General features: G+C 44.8%; 1 protein-coding gene across 1 annotated transcript in view; it reads left to right on the top strand.

The window, feature by feature from the left end:
- LOC124805606 (myrosinase 1-like) overlaps positions 1-16,485 on the top strand; it is a 43,269-nt gene that overhangs the window by 8,974 nt on the left and 17,810 nt on the right. The window lies entirely within an intron of this gene.

The raw sequence follows: 16,485 nt of genomic DNA, 5'->3' as shown, positions 1-16,485 counted from the left end.
TACAGGTCTATAGTTTTGCGCATCTGCTAGACGACCCTTCTTGAAGACTGGGACTACCTGTGATCTCCAATCATTTGGAACCTTCCGTTCCTCTAGAGACTTGCGGTACATGGCTGTTAGAAGGGGGGCAAGTTATTTCACGTACTCTGTTTAGAATCGAATTGGTATCCCGTCAGGTCCAGTGGACTTTCCTCTGTTGAGTGATTTCAGTTGCTTTTCTATTCCTTGGACACTTATTTCGATGTCAGCCAGTTTTTAGTTTGTGCGGGGGTTTAGAGAAGGAACTGCAGTGCGGTCTTCCTCTGGGAAACAGCTTTGGAAAAAGGTGTTTAGTATTTCAGCTTTACGCGTGTCATCCTCTGTTTCAAAGCCGTCATCATCCCAGAGTGTCTGGATATGCTGTTTCGAGCCACTTACTGATTTAACGTAAGAACAGAACTTCCTAGGATTTTCTGTCAAGTCGGTACATAGAATTTTACTTTCGAAATCACTGAACGCTTCACTCATAGGCTTCTTACGCTAACTTTGACATCGTTTAGCTTCTGTTCGTCTGAGAGGCTTTGGGTGCGATTAAACTTGCAGTGAAGCTCTCTTTGCTTTCGCAGTAGTTTCCTAACTTTGTTGTTGAACCACGGTGGGTTTTTCCCGCCCTCACAGTTTTACTCGGCACGTACCTGTCTAAAATGCATTTTACGATTGCCTTAAACTTTTTCCATAAACACTCAACATTGTCAGTGTCGGAACAGAAATTTTCGTTTTGATCTGTTAGGTAGTCTGAAATCTGCCTCCTATTACTCTTGCTAAACAGATAAACCTTCCTCCCTTTTTTTATATTCCTATTTACTTCCATATTCAGGGATGCTGCAAACGGCCTTATGATCACTGATTCCCCGTTCTGCGCTTACACAGTCGAAAAGTTCGGGTCTGTTTGTTATCAGTCCATTGTGCATTCTGACGGACTTGGACAATTCCAATTGGACAATGCGACACTTCACACGTCCAAAATTGCTACAGAGTGACTCCACGAACCCTCTTCTGTGTTTAAACACTTCCACTGGCCACCAAACTCCCCAGACATGAACATTATTGAGCATATCTGGGATGCCTCGCTAAGTGCTGTTCAGAAGAGATCTCCACCGCCTTGTGCTCTTACGAATTTATGGACAGCCCTGCAGGATTCATGGTGTAAGTTGCCTCCAGCACTACTTCAGACATTATTCGAGTCCATGTCACGTCATGTTGCAGCACTAATGCGTGCTCGCGAGGGCTCTACACGATATTAGGCAGATGTACTAGTTTCTTTGGCTCTTCACTGTAGCTGCAAAGGTACTCGTATAACACAAGCTTTCCTTATGATGTGAAAAAAACTTGACAGGAAGTAACATCCATCACTGATGATACTGAACTGAGCTACGGACAGTCAAATGTTGTTTTAACAACATGTGTTAGTACATGCTTTCTGGGTCCATATGACTCGCTACTTAACGCACTGATGATGATTATACTGTAGCTGAAATCTGACGAGATCTGAAATGAAATACAGGTTAATAAGCGATTGATAGCTGTGTTCAGTCCTGATTATAAAGAATGCCGCACCATACATTTCCAATTCCTCTCCAGTTTTACTCCAAGTGTACATGTATTTTTGAACAGATAGGTCATACAAAGCGAGATAACTGCACACTCAGTCCAGAAGATTTTTGTCATTTATGTTACTGATGTTAAATGAAACAACAAACCACAACACCAAAAATTAGTAAACTTCAATAATCAACAAGTTACACGACCTTTAAAGATATCATCACGATATGGCCACCGCGGCAGTATCGATCGCAAGACGTCCAACAATCAAGATACTATGACGGCGACAACAATATCATCCCCGATAAATCCGACCATCATGATATGGTGAGGTCTACAATATCGTCTGCAAAAAATCCTACCATCATGGTACCATGATGGCGACAATAACATCCGTAAGAAATCCTATCGTCATGGGATTACGACAGCGAAAATATCATCTGCGAGAAATCCGATCATCACTGTACGGTAACAGTGACAAAATCGTCCACGAGAAATCCGACCAGCTACAGTATCATCCAGGTGTATTCCGACCATTACGGTAGAATTACGGAGACAAATATGATAGGCAAGATATCAGATCATCACAGCAGGCCGATGGCAGCAATACTGTCAGCGAGAAATTAAACTATCGTGGCACGGCGACAGCAGAAATACCGTCTACAATAAATACGACGGTAAAAACGACCGTTTAACTGCACGCCGCAAGATATCTGTCCATCATATATGGTGACAGGGGCAAACATGTGCATGAGAAATTCAACTGTCACGGCACATTGAAGATATCATACCATAACGTACTTAAGCAGCGACAATTTTTCCCGCGAGACATCTGTCCATCATGGTACCATTTCGGCGACCGAATAGTCCATGAGAAATACAATCATCACAGTATGGGAACACAGTCACCATCGCTTGTAAGTAATCCAACAGTGTATGACGATGGCTACAATATTATCAGCAAGAAATCCAATCATAACGGTGTGGTGGCAGCTACAGTATTGTCTACGTGAACTGCGACCAACACGGTACAGTGACGGCGAAAATAGTGTCTTTGCGAACCTCAGCCATCGTTTTATAGTGATGGCAAGAACATTATCTTTGAAACATCCCATCATCATGGTACTATAATGGCAAGAATGTCGTCCATGAGAAATAGAACTATCTTGTAGCTGGATGGTGACAATATTATCTGCAAGAAATCCTGCCAACGTGAGACAGTGTCGTCTAACATATCGCCCGTAAGAAATATGAGCGTCCTTGTACGGTAACAGCTCATCTGCGAGAAATCTGACCATCATGTAGTGTGACAGCTATAATATCGTCCGCGACACAACTATCATGGTATGTTAAACATGACAGTCTTATTAGTGGGAAATATGACGATCATGATATGGTAACTGTCGCAATATAATACTGCTGCGACCACGATAAAATCATCAAACTCGTACACCAGGGCATGGTGACGGAGAAAACATCATCCGCAAGAAATCGTACCAACATGGCACTGCAATGGCGACAATATCGTCCACGAGATAAGTAAACATCACATACTTAGACGATGGCAGTATCATCTGCACGAAATCTAACCTTTGCAGCTACAATCGCCTCCGTGAGAAATCGAATTATCACCGTGTGGTGACCGCTACAACATTGTGCGTGAGACATCTTATCGCTATCTACAGTAACAGCTAGATCATCATCTGCGACATATCTGTCACCGTATGGTGGTGGCAACAATACCAACTACAAGGTATCCGACCATCATGGTACGATGACTGTGTCGACACTGTCTGCAGTAAGTCTGCCCAATGCAGTACTGTGATGACGACAATGTCGTCTTTCAGAAATGGTATTCCAAGGGAGACAAAATTGTCTTATTGATGTCCGTCCGTTACGTTATAGCGACAGTGACAAAATCATCTGCAACAAAGCTGACCATCACAGAAAATGACTAATACACTATCATTTGAGAGATATTTGAACACCACAGTACGGTGATGCCTACAGTACCGCCTATAAGGAATTCGGTCATCATGGTACAGTGGCTGCATCAATATAGACCACAAGAAACCGGATTTTGACAATACTGCGACGGCGGCAATATCATCTGCTTCAGCTCCAACCATCAAGTGACACCGAAATCCGGTCATCGCTATACTGCGACGCTGGCGAAACCATTTTCGAGAAATGTGGCCATCACATTAGGGGACGACTACAATACTGCCAAAGAGAAAATCTACCATGGCAGTACGGTGGCGGCTACAATATTGTCCATGAAAAATCCGATCCTCATGGTAGAGCGAAGGCGACACTATCGTTCACGATATTTCCAATCGTCCAGGTACTATTATGGTGACAGTACGGTTTGCAAGAAATCCGGTCATCGCGATACCTTGATGGCTGCAGTATGGCCCAAGAGAAATCCGACCCTCATTATCATGTATGGTGATGGTTAAAATATCATCTGTGAGATATCCGACCATCGCGGTAATGCGACGGCGATTACCGTCAACGATATGGTGACGTTGAAAGTATAGCCCGCGAGAAATGCGATCATTACGGTTCGTAGACCCCTACTATATCATAACGAGAAATCCGACCATGGTGATGGCTACAATATTGACTATGTGGAATCCGAGCATCATGATACGGGGTCTGCATCTATACCGTCCCCAAGAGATTCGACAAACCAGTAGCGTGACGACGGCAGTATCATCTGTGACAACTGCAACCATCACGGTATGTTGACGGGTATAATTTTGTACACGAGAAATCCGACTGTAGAGGAAGCGTCAGTGACGGTGATTTCGACAGCACAGAGATTGCTCCTCTCGATTATGTCCCATAATTGTTAGATGTGATTGTTGTCGGGCGATCTGGGTGGCCAAATCTTTCGCTCGAATCTTCTAAAATGTTCTTCAAACCAGTCGCGAACAACTGTAGCTCGCTGAATCCCATAGTTTTTTGGGAACATGAAGTCCATGAATGGCTGCAAACAGTCTCCAAGTAGCCGGACATAACCATTTCCAGTCAATGATCGGTTCCCTTGGGTCACAGGACCAAGTCCCTTCTGTGTAAACACAGCCGGCACCATTACAGAGCTACCTCAAATTCGCACAGTGCCTTGTTGACAACTTGGCTTCATGGCTTAGCAAACGAACTCGAGTCGGTCGTCTGCTGCCATAGACCATTAACGCCAAATTTCGCCACACTGTCCTAACGGATACGTTCTTTGTTCGTCCCACATACATTTCTCCTGTTATTTCACGCAGTGTTGCTTGTCTGTTAGCGCTGAAAACTCCCCGCAAACACCTCTGCTCTCGCTCGTTAAGTGAAGACTGTCGATCACTGCGTTGTCCGTGGCATTCTCATACTCTTGACACTGTGGATGTCGGAATACTGAATTCCCTAACGGTTTCCGATGTGGAAGTCCCATGCGTCTAGCCCCAACTAGCATTCAGCCTTCAAAGTCTGTAATTCCCGTCGTGTGGCCATAATCATGTCGGAAAATGTTCATATGGACCAACTGAGTACATACGACAGCTACGCTCATGCACTGCCCTTTTATATGTTGTGTGTTGTTGGCGGTCGTAGAAAGCGCCATAACGGCTGTACGATACGTGAATGCCATCCTCCGAGCGATAGTGCAACCATATCGGTAGCAATTGGCGAGGCATTCGTCTTCTTGGACGACAATTCGCGCCCCCATCGTGCACATCAAGTGAATGACTTCCTTCATGGTAACGACATCGCTCGACTAGAGTGGCCAGCATGTTCTCCAGACAAGAACCCTATCGAACATGCTTGGGATAGATTGAAAAGGGCTGTTTATGGACGACGTGGCCCACCAAACACTTTGAGGGATCTACGCCGAATCACCGTTGAGGATGGGACAAATCGGACCAACAATGCCTTACTGAACTGGTAGACAGTATGCTACGACGAATATAGGCATGCATCAATCCAAGTGGACGTGCTAGTGGGTATTAGAGGTACCGGTGTGTACAGCAGTCTGGACCACCACCTCTGAGGGTCTCGCTGTATGGTGGTACAACATTCAACGTGTGGTTTTCATGAGCAATAAAAAGGGCGGAAATGATTTTTATGTTGATCTCTATTCCAATTTTCTGTACAGGTTCCGGAACTGTCGGAACCGAACTGATGCAAAAAATTTTTTGATATGTGTATTATATGATGGCGGTTTATGGACAGTGGGAAAGCTGGAACGGAAAAGAATCCAACCGTTTGCAACGTGGTGCTACAGAAGAATGCTGAAAATGAGGTGGATGCATAAAATAAGAAATGAAGATGTTCTTCGTAGAATCTCCAAAGAAAGGAAAATACGAACGCCGGCCGTTGTGGCCGAGCGGTTCTACGCGCTTCAGTCCGGAACCGCGCTGTTGCTACGGTACTGTAGCGCCTGGACACGTTTCCTGTCTGCTGGAATCGTTGCAACAATCTTGAGAACGCACTTTGTGGCCGGCCGGGGTAGCCGAGCAGTTCTAGGAGCTACAGTCTGGAACCGCGCTACTGCTGCGGTCGCAGGTTCGAATCCTGTCTCGGGATGGATGTGTGTGATCTCCTTAGGTTAGTTAGGCTTAAGTATTTCTAAGTCTAGGGGACGGATGACCTCAGATGTTAAGTTCCATAGTGCTTAGAGCCATTTAAACATTTTTTGAACGTACGAAATACACTGACAAGAAGAAGCGACAGAATGATAGAAGTGTTAAGACAAGAAGAATAGCATCCGTGGTATTAGAGGGAACTGCAGAGGGTAAGAGGGTAAAAATTGAAATGGACAACAGAGATTGGAATACAGTTGACAAATTTTTGCGGACATAGGTAGCAAGTGCTATTCTGAGAAGACGCGGTACGTGGAGGAGAATTCGCGGCGGAACGCATCAGACCATTCAGAAAACTGCAGACTAAACTATTACATCAGACGCAGCGTTTATTTCATTAATAGTAACATACATTAGTATCTCTTAAAATAACGCCGGTGTAGTTACATCGTTCAAATTTGTTCTAGAATGTACCTGTCTGCTTCCTTAGTTTCCAGCTCACAGCTCGGGGAGAACTACGAGCTGTTAGCGCGGATAAAATTGTAGATGGCAGTCGCTGTGTAATTTTCTGTAAAGGAGTGCCAGTAAATAAGTCAATAAATAAATTAAAAAAAGGAAGGTTGCCGTCAAGATGTTTGCAGGTGAATACTTAGATACAACTTAAGAAACGTAATATGTTTCTCAAAAGTATATTAACAAGTTGAACAAATTTCTTATTGCACGGTATTATCCAACAGACAAGCTACATTATCCACCATTGTTAGCAAATAAATCCCTTACTCACTACCAACTATATTAATCATTATTGTATTGACTGGAATGCAGAACTTATTCCTGAGTTACAAGTGCTTGTATTTGTGTTTTGCACAGCTAATGCTCCTCGTGTTTTACGTCAATGTTCGTATCAGACATTCACAGTGCTTTAGCCACAACTTAATGAGCGTCTGTCCACGCTTTTGCCAGTTTAAAGTATATGTTAGTAACGGCCATCACGAGCGTTCATAAGAAATTGTACGGTGGGGCAGCTGATTAGTACAGCCAATTGTGTAAGGATATGTATTAGTTTCGATCGCTGGAGAAATAAAAATTAGTCCTCGAAGTAACAGCAGTCTTAACATAGAAGGTGCCAGAACGAGATCAAGCCAAATTTTGAGAGACAAACATCTCGTTTGGAACTGAAAACATACATAAACACTGAATAAATGATAAACACTGAAATTTGGTCACGTCTGGGAATTTCCGTTAGTGATACTAATAGTACTTTTGCACTTTTTATATTTATAATAATCCATATATATTTACGGGTTCGTCAGATTCACGGAGTCTTGGCTGCAGTAACAAACTGATGCGAGTTAATTCATATAAAATACAGAATATTTTTCTGATGCCCTATACGAAGTACTCGCGTCGTGTGGGCGAGCCGTTCATTTTCTGCTTTTTCCCTATAGTGTGCATTTCTGTTGTTGATATATGAAGGTCTTTGACACTTTACGTTGAAATAAATTTCCAAATTGGAACTGTGGTGGCAGGACGATACGAATAATTCGCATTGCGTGGACAGCCTTCCTCCACTTCTCTACCCTATAGTGCGCAGCTTGGATACCACCTTGTAGATAGTAACCCGTCTCTCTTAAAGTTCTCTTACGTTCTCAGCGATCTTATTCTTCTGGCTCCTATCCGGATGTCGTCAATTCTCAGTGGCGTCGGTTCCAAAGTAAGTAGGAACCAAGAAATAATTTGAGGCACGTAACAACCAACAACCATGAGACGACAATGGTACGGAGAGCACGGCTGCAATACAAAATAGTTGTTTCATTGCATGGAATACTATATTACAATGATGTTGTTGTTGTGGTTTTCAGTCCAGAGACTGGTTTGATGCAGCTCTCCATGCTACTCTATCCTGTGCAAGCTACTTGATCTCCAAATAACTACTGCGACCTACATCCATCTGAATCTGCTTAGTATATTCATCTCTTGGTCTTCCTCTACGATTTTCACCCTCCACGCTGCACTCCAATGTTAAACTGGCGATCCCTTGATGCCTCAGAACATGTCCTATCAACCGATCCCTTCTTCTAGTCAAGTTGTGCCACAAATTCCTCTTCTCTCCAATTCTATTCAGTACCTCCTCATTAGTTACATGATCTACCCATCTAATCTTCAACGTTCTATAATAACATTACCAGTATTTTAAGTGCTGTACAAAAGAACTGAGGATTTTTTAATTGTCTATCTTTTACAGTTTTTATGTGACAAATGTAAGGCTGTTCTGTTTGACAGTGAATAGGGACAGCGTAAATAATCGTTACATTCTTAATATGTGAATTAAAAAAACGTAACTCCCCAGAAATAAATAATTAACCGCAGCGTTTGGTGTAAGCATATTAATTAACATACGACACCTAAATGCTTAAGAGAGTGCTTCGTCTAAAATTGCTCAATTTCTTGCCTTGTGTTAGTTTACGCATTCTTTTCGTAAACTGTCGTGACGTGACACAGTTTTGTCCTTGGAAAAAGCAACTTTTTATCACATATTTAGCTTGTCGGCGCGTTACATAATTTTGTCAGGTATTAGCAGCTCTGCACTTACCTGCTGTGAAAGGAGACTAAAGAAATAAGTCACTGTTATATAATGAGTCCCGCTGATAACTTCACTGCCTTTCAAGTTGAGGAGGAAGACGTCTAACAGTCTCAGACCGGGACGAATTAGGGCTAATGAAACTGCTCAGAGGATATTGAGTGGAGGAGAATAAATTAATGACAAGTATTCAGTCTGAACCAGACAGAAGTCTGAAACACTGTGCACCTGAAGATCAATGAAATCTCAAGAAACTGATCTTGCTAAGTGTGGAATCTGAAGCAAAATGAGAATTGTCGCTCTCCAGCCAACCTGTTGTTCGTCTAAGTGTAAATAAAATTTTGAGTATGAATATTTGGGTTTTGGTCTAACTGTGATCATCACAAATTATTTAAATACATAATTATTTGTAACCACTCATTTTATTTACATTTCCATGACGTGGTTCGAAATATTATACTACCATCAGCAGGAGTATTTAGTCAAATCTAACGTGACATATATGTGTGATTGTGCTGGTAAGCAGCGAAGCTGCTTGACACCAGTAAACAAGGCAAAAAGATTTCAACATGAGCGCGCAAAAATTTACAATTGCCTGGTTATTTCACAAACTAATATTAAGTGCTTCATTTTCTCCATCTTGACGATGATGGAATAGTAGGTCCGAGGCTGGAAAATTATGAATATGGAGAAATTTCTTTACTTCCAACAATTACTTAATACGTACCATTTCTTTCCAAAACGTACTCCACCACATCTGAAAGAGCATGTTGAACATTCAGACATAATCAGTATCAGTAACACTCTTGATGGAAACCTGTACAGACCACCTACCCTCATATAAACGTCACCATGTGATTCAGTGTGACAGAACAACGCTTAGCTTGGAGTGAGAACGGGGGTGGGGTGGGGGGGGGGGGGGAGAGGGGGAGTTCACTAGAGTGAGTTTGATCTATGGAGCCGAAACCCAAAACAAGTTAGCTATCAAAAAACATTATCTGTTTTAAAAAAGTCAAAGGAACTAAAAAGTATTCAGTTCTAGTCTCACAATGTGAATGCGTGGAAGCAAACAGATATAAAACGCACCATTCCTGTATTTCTGTACTTGAAGGAGTGAAATTTTTTTGTTGAGTGAAATAGCTGACGCGATCTCTTTTTATTCAGACGTTATTAAATTACTGAGGCAATTTTCAATGGCCGATACTTTCTGAAGAATTTTTAACATTCCACGATAACTTCACCATTCTAGATCCCAAGCTGGGGTGCAAAAGGCGAAGGAGTACCTTCTAAAAAGAGAAGAAAGAAAACTCGTTTCGCGCTTCGAGGAAGAGCTCCTTGTAAGAGACCTTTTCTAGCATTACAGATGAAGACGACCAACAACTTCAGTGGAGAACAGAGACGGCAGTCTTAATAATAGAGAAAACGGACGAGTGTGTTTCTTCTTTATGGTCGAAGTGTTAGCACATTGCAGAAGGCATAGGCTGTCAAAGTGCATTGTGACAATATACACTCATGCTAACAAATTAATGATAATTGTAGAATGTGGTGCCACACAACGTGGCACTACACAAAACTGGCGCTAATAGCATAGGCACAAAGGGAACACACACAACACAGATCTGTAAGTCCACGGTATTGGGAATAAGTTGAGAAAACCGCCCCGAAACACATGTGCTACAAAACGCCACTGTTTCCTGCGCATGTACCCCGACACCAATATGAGATAATATCATCATGCACAGGGAAACAGGCCGCACAACGTGTTGGCACACTCTGGATCAGGTGGTCGAGCAGCCTCCCATTCTTGCACCAGTGCCTGTCGGAGCTCCTGAAGTGTCCTATGGGTTTGAAGACGTGCAGTGATACATCGACCGAGAACATCCCAGACGTGCAAGGTGGGGTTTAGGTCTGGAGAATAGGCAGGTCACCTCATTCGCCTGATATCTTCTGTTTCAAGGCACTCCTCCACGATGGCAGCTCGGTGGGGCCGTGCTTTATCATCAGTCAGGAGGAAGGTGGGACCCACTGCACCCCTGAAAAGGCGGACATACTGGTGCAAAATGACGTCCCGATACACCTGATCTGTTACAGTTCCTCTGTCAAAGACATGCAGGGGTGTACGTGCACCAATCATAATCCCACCCTACACCATCAAACCACGACCTCCATACAGGTCCCTTTCAAGGACATTATGGGGTTGGTGTCTGGTTCCTGGTTCACGCCAGATGAAAATCCGGCGAGAATCACTGTTCAAACTACACTCCTGGAAATTGAAATAAGAACACGGTGAATTCATTGTCCCAGGAAGGGGAAACTTTATTGGCACATTCCTGGGGTCAGATACATCACATGATCACACTGACAGAACCACAGGCACATAGACACAGGCAACAGAGCATGCACAATGTCGGCAATAGTACAGTGTATATCCACCTTTCGCAGCAATGCAGGCTGCTATTCTCCCATGGAGACGATCGTAGAGATGCTGGATGTAGTCCTGTGGAACGGCTTGCCATGCCATTTCCACCTGGCGCCTCAGTTGGACCAGCGTTCGTGCTGGACGTGCAGACCGCGTGAGACGACGCTTCATCCAGTCCCAAACATGCTCAATGGCGGACAGATCCGGAGATCTTGCTGGCCAGGGTAGTTGACTTACACCTTCTAGAACACGTTGGGTGGCACGGGATACATGCGGACGTGCATTGCCCTGTTGGAACAGCAAGTTCCCTTGCCGGTCTAGGAATGGTAGAACGATGGGTTCGATGACGGTTTGGATGTACCGTGCACTATTCAGTGTCCCCTCGACGATCACCAGTGGTGTACGGCCAGTGTAGGAGATCGCTCCCCACACCATGATGCCGGGTGTTGGCCCTGTGTGCCTCGGTCGTATGCAGTCCTGATTGTGGCGCTCACCTGCACGGCGCCAAACACGCATACGACCATCATTGGCACCAAGGCAGAAGCGACTCTCATCGCTGAAGACGATACGTCTCCATTCGTCCCTCCATTCACGCCTGTCGCGACACCACTGGAGGCGGGCTGCACGATGTTGGGGCGTGAGCGGAAGACGGCCTAACGGTGTGCGGGACCGTAGCCCAGCTTCATGGAGACGGTTGAGAATGGTCCTTGCCGATACCCCAGGAGCAACAGTGTCCCTAATTTGCTGGGAAGTGGCGGTGCGATCCCCTACGGCACTGCATAGGATCCTACGGTCTTGGCGTGCATCCGTGCGTCGCTGCGGTCCGGTCCCAGGTCGACGGGCACGTGCACCTTCCGCCGACCACTGGCGACAACATCGATGTACTGTGGAGACCTCACGCCCCACGTGTTGAGCAATTCGGCGGTACGTCCACCCGGCCTCCCGCATGCCCACTATACGCCCTCGCTCAAAGTCCGTCAACTGCACATACGGTTCACGTTCACGCTGTCGCGGCATGCTACCAGTGTTAAAGACTGCGATGGAGCTCCGTATGCCACGGCAAACTGGCTGACACTGACGGCGGCGGTGCACAAATTCTGCGCAGCTAGCGCCATTCGACGGCCAACACCGCGGTTACTGGTGTGTCCGCTGTGCCGTGCGTGTGATCATTGCTTGTACAGCCCTCTCGCAGTGTCCGGAGCAAGTATGGTGGGTCTGACACACCGGTGTCAATGTGTTCTTTTTTCCATTTCCAGGAGTGTATAACTGTGCTCGTCCGTGAACATAACCTGGGACCACTGATCCAATGACCATGTACTGTGTTCTTGACACCAGGCTTTACGGGCTGTCCTGTGACCAACGGTCAATGGAATGCACCTTGCAGGTCTTCAGGCGAATAAACCATGTCTGTTCAGTCGTCTGTGTGTCTGGAGACAACTGTTCCAGTGGCTGCGATATGGTCCCGAGCAAGGCTACCTGCAGTACTCCGTGGCCGTCTGCAGACTGATGGTGAGATATCGGTCTTCTTGTAGTGTTGTACACTGTGGACGTCTCGTACTGTAACGCCTCGGCACATTCCCTGTCTGCTGGAATAGTTGCCATAATCTGAGATCACACTCTGTGGCACACGGAGGGCCCGTGCTACGACCTGCTGTGTTTGACAAGCCACCAGTCGCTGGTTCAGTTCTACCCTTCATAACGTGATCAATATGTGTTCTGAAAACGTCTGCACACTTACTCGCTGCACCGTACTCTGACATTCACCACCACACCTCTGCGTATGTGGACTGCTGCCAGCGCCACCGTGCGACGACTGCAGGTCAAATGCACCGCATGGTCATACCCCGAGGTGATTTAAACTCGCAAACCGCCCACCAGAGCGTTATTTCACCATGCGTCACCATTATCCTTAATTTATGAGCATGAGTGTATTTACTGGCCTGCTCAGGATGAACAGAATTACAGTGAAGCTGCAGCGTGGAAGGCAATAGGATACCACCATATTATTTCCTAAGTACAGCAACCACGGCACCAGACCAATGGTCAAAATGTGTCGGCAACGTTCATCAGTCCACGTAACAATATTTCTTTACTGCTCCTCGAAAGGTAACGGAAAGTCCGCATTCTGGCTCTGAACGAAAAATTGGGGAAATCCGACCACCGTGCCATTCTCTGCCTATGGCGTCTCTGCACATGGTAGGGAGGGGCATGTGGTCACCACACCACCTGTTGTCGCGTTTCTTGACCTTGTCACCACACCACTCCCGTTGTCGTTGTTGGTTTCTTGACCTTGTAACGGTTGATAATCGATCGAGTAGCTCGTCAATGGGCCTCACGAGGGTGAGGGCACCAGTAACAGTCCTGCTACCAAGGAAACCTATCTGGCAATACAGCGAATTGAACCTGGGTCCTCTGTATGGCAATGAGCTGCGTTGACCGCTTAACTACGGAGGTGGACGCTATTAAAAAAAGAGGAATTCCAAACGCACGATGGTTCATGATCTAACACAATATAGTTATCCTTTGGTGACGAAGACATGTTCCATGGACCCGTTCTGGCTGTTCTGTGGCACAAACTTTAGGACAGGGAGGGCGTCCGACCACCCTATGCCTCTAACATTGTCAAATACAGTAGTTATCATACCGACGGGATACAGGGAAAGGCCAAGAAAAAGAAGTAGAAGACAATGACGGAGGTTGGCCATATGTACTGTTCGCCATAGTCTTGTGCGTGGGTCGCCGATATTTATAGAACATCTGCATTTGCTTATTGAAGGAGTGCGTTCTGCCATCTGAATAACGTCTTCCACTTTATTCACACCCTGTTCATTCACATGTTCTGATGAGGTAAGTCACCTAGGTACTGCACCATTGTCGCCTCGTTTAGTGAGACCACGAGTAAACAGTCTTGAAACCGGAACTCTGCGACTAAGAAATCACCTACAGTATCTCTACAAACAGCAACAACGTTTCCATACGATACCGGCATATTCAGAAATTTGTCAGAAATTTGTAAATGCATGCGAAATGCTTAAACGATGAAACAAGATTGGCCAACAAATCATGATCACGTTTGAAAAATTCAGTTATGCAGCTATGTTAAGTCAAGCAAAATTTCACAACATAACTTTCAATACATTAATAATAATCGATAAATGAGAATATTTTCTTTACACCCTTTTTAATCAGAGTATTTCGTACTTGGTATTCCATTCTTATTGTTCCCCCTTGGTTCTTCTACATACTTTATACAGAGTGAGACAGGAGGAAAGGTACATGGTTTGAGGTGCGTTAGTATTAGTGGTTCTGCAAAAAAAAAAAGTAGTATGAACGTATGTCAAATATGTTTAACAGTTGCCGAGGAAACTGTGAAAACATTGGGGAACAGGGCAGATGGAGGTGATAGTAAATGAAATAGTGTCATCTTATGTTTTGTTTAATTGTGTCCATTTCCTCACAAAAGGTATTCAAAAAATCCACCGTCCTTTGTGTTCACTGTGCGCTTGCAGACTTCGCTCTTTACCGAACTCCACACGCAATAATCTAATGGTGAAACACAACACTGTAGTATCAGTCGACCACAATATCATTGCACGAAGGAGTGAGTGCGCTTCTGTCGGCTTACCGTGAGTCAGCGCGTTATCGGTGTTCATAGTAAACGCGCAGCTGAGTTGAAGGCATTGACAGTGCGAATGGTTCAAATGGCTCTGAGCACTATGGGACTTAACATCAGAGGTCATCACTCTCCTAGACTTAGAACTACTTAAACCTAACTAAACTAAGGACATCACAAACATCCATGCCTGAGGCAGGATTCGAACCTGCGACTGTAGCAGCAGCGCGGTTCCGGACTGAAGCGCGTAGAACCGCTCGGCCACAGGGTCGGCTGACAGTGCGATACTTTTTCCTTAGTCTGCATCGTAACTGTTTACTGCAACGTCACCACGCGTTTCCGATCGTGGCTTACTGCAATAATATCGTGGTTGAGTAGTACGCTGATGCAACCACTGTAGTACTGAGACGTGAGGTAAACAAAGTGTACACCTGCAGGACTCGTCACCCACCATGCACAAGCGAGGTGCACACCGAAATGGTCATGGCCTGTTCGGGCGGATTTTAGTTTAATTTTTATTAAAGAGAACACTACATAGCCTAACGCCGCTTTGGTTGTATTCGCATGTGAGCAGTGGTGAAGAAAGACATGCGGAAAAAGGAACCTAACGGAAACCGGACATATATGCAACTTGTCAGTGACACTCGGTTCCAAATCCGCACAAGAATTGTTGCTGTCGCTAAATGCAGCCCACCTCAACTAGGTTCCGAGAGAACACCTCAGAGAGAACTGTATGTCCTAGACATTTTGAGTCGGGTACCTCGTAAAACTATTTCTCGCAACGACACACAGAGCTCACGTCTTCAGTGGGTCATACAACACTGAAACCGGACACTGGCTGATTGGAGGCGTGTAGTATGGTCCGACGTGTTGTGCTTTTGCCTCCTTTCAAACAAAGCAAAATGTCGAATGCACCAACGCCCCAGTGAGGCGTGTGGCCTTCAATAAGCGAGGAGTATGATTTAGCCCAGGGGCGGTTTTGTATGTTTTGAAGGTATTTTTCGTACTCTAATTTGGACCCACTCATTTATGGTACCGTTTACTCCAACCAGGATGTTTATTTCAATATTCTCTGTGATAAAAGGCGCCATTTCATCTAGATTTCCAGGAAGAAGTGTTTCGTGGTCACTCTTGTCATCCAAGTACACAACAACCTTGTTCACTACATTTTGTTTGACGAACACTCAAGGCCCCTACCCCCTCCCTCCCATCGCACCCCAACTAGTCCACTAAATCAACCAATCTTAAATCTTCATTATTAAATCCTCGTAAAGTTTATGTTAGCAGCAAGTTATGAAACAGGACGTTTTGTACTTAATTTGGTATGCAACATACCACTGGAGACTTCATAATGTTAATTAACTACTGTTTAACCTATAACATATATCTCCTTTGAATAAAACGTGGAGTAGTAAACTTTATGATGATTTGGTAGCAATGTAACATTTCCCCCCCTTTAGCGTTCTAGGGTGAATGCCATAGAAAATGTTTCGGACTATGTGCAACAACGAGTGAATCGTAGCGGTCAACATCTATGCAACCTGGAGATTCTAGGGGATCCATCATCAATTAGTGGCTTCAGCTGGATGTCAGGTACCTAAAGAAGCTTGTGGATTCCCATAACTGAAATGTGGATATTACCAATGTCAGAGCCGGTGCTGCACCGCATTAACGTGTCTTCTCTGTGCGACACATTTTTGTCATCTTTGCTTATCTAAATAGCCCC

The sequence above is a fragment of the Schistocerca piceifrons genome, chromosome 7, assembly GCF_021461385.2.
Source record: "Schistocerca piceifrons isolate TAMUIC-IGC-003096 chromosome 7, iqSchPice1.1, whole genome shotgun sequence".
Lineage (NCBI taxonomy): Eukaryota > Metazoa > Arthropoda > Insecta > Orthoptera > Acrididae > Schistocerca > Schistocerca piceifrons.
Note: the sequence above shows the minus strand (reverse complement) of the source record. Positions and strands in the feature narration are given on the sequence as shown.